Genomic DNA, 1,782 nt, shown 5'->3' on the forward strand with positions numbered 1-1,782 from the left:
GTGGTTAGGTAAATGGCCGGAGTTACAACGAGCAACAGTGGAGATGGAGATGGAATAATTCAAATTGGGGGCACGTGGCGAGCTTTGTCTCGAAAATGTGGATTACTCTGAAAGTAGGCAGACTCACCGGTTGCGCTGTTGTAGGGAAGTCAAGTGCAGGGAATAGATTGGACGGGGGCAATTTCCTAATACATAGGGCACCCCGAACACCGTACACAGATTTGATTTTGTGGAGGAGGCAAGCTGAAATCGCAGCAAAAATTCATTGGGTACGGAAAAGCTCCTCGCAGAGACGGAGCCGGGTGAAAAATTCGTTCGCAGTTGTGACTACAGGCTTGAGTTGGCGAGGATTTACGGTCGGGATTCTGGGGAAAATAGTTGCGGGAGTGCCATATCACTGGGTATGACAGTGCCATGCCATCATCGCACTGACATGCTTCGGTTTATGGACAGCCAAGTAACGGTCTTCAAGGGTGCCGCGATCGAAGAGGTGATACGCAATTCCGTGGCAGCTGGTTCTGGGTGAGACTGAGATCGACACAGAGAGGCATGCAGATGTAGGTTCACGCATAATTTCCCTTTCGTTGGAGGACCGTATGACTGTAGACCGGACACCAGCCAGTTTGAATGAATGGCAGCTCTACGGGGCATCTGGGCAACTGTGGTCGAGGTTTTAAGCTTGGGAAGATGCGTTACGGCTATCTGCTTTCTGAGTTTGAGGTAGACCGGAAGCCAGTTTGAATGAATGGCAGCTCTACGGGGCATCTGGGCAACTGTGGTCGAGGTTTTAAGCTTGGGAAGATGCGTTACTTACGAGAAGTAGAATGAAAGCAGTAGCGCGTGGTGGGTGTTAGGAGACATGAGATACAACGGCTTCGATGGAAAATATCCTAAAAGGGATGACAGCAAGCTAAATCGACCCAAGGAAGGTGAATGCGTTCGCTGATCTAGAAGCCAAGTACTAGTTGGGCCAGAGTAAGTGCCTAGTTTTAGAAAGGTGAAAGCTTTGTCGTCGAAGTAGCTAGCAGGGGGCTAGCTGCTGGACTAATTGAGAACGGACGGTATTTTTTGCTCACCAAAGCGTCATGACATCGAATACTTGTTGTGCAGAGAGAGGGGTTGATATCAGCAATCTCAGTAAACAGGTGAAAAGCGGACAGACAACATCTTCCAAAATATGTGGCAAGACTAGTTGCTTAACTGAGGTCTACTACATCAGCCTAACAGAAAAGTAAGATTAAGGATCACCAGTCGCCGAGTCGATGCTGTCAAATACAGAAAACGAATAGTGCATGGCAAAAAAACAGTCATTAAGTGACTGCTGTGGCTGCTTGTGATCAGGAAATCATAAGTTATTAGCATTTTATGCATATGATCGTTCTAGATGACAAGAGGGAAGAACATGTGTGTTACGTTTGGGTGATGAAGTGGACTAGGGGTGGTGTGGCCCCACTAAGACGAAAGCGGCAACACCTTGCACGTCGACGTTAGCCGTGAGCCTCACAGGTACTCTCAGGCTACCCCATGCATGAATGTTTTTTCAATATTTTTTAATTTTTCATGGAACAAACGGGAGGATGGCTGTCGCTTGCTTGTATTTCTTGGTGTCGTGGGACAGGTGAAAATGGGAACAAGGCCAATCCAGCTACAGACAAACAGCAACGCTGCTTTTTTGGTTTTCCCGAATTGGAGGCCAGGCTCAGAACCACCGGAGAAGGGCGATACACCGTGATACTGGAAGCGGTGGCGAATATACGAACGCACCATGGTGCAACGTAAAAG

Source organism: Opisthorchis viverrini (assembly GCF_000715545.1).
Source record: "Opisthorchis viverrini unplaced genomic scaffold opera_v5_23, whole genome shotgun sequence".
Classification (NCBI taxonomy): domain Eukaryota; kingdom Metazoa; phylum Platyhelminthes; class Trematoda; order Opisthorchiida; family Opisthorchiidae; genus Opisthorchis; species Opisthorchis viverrini.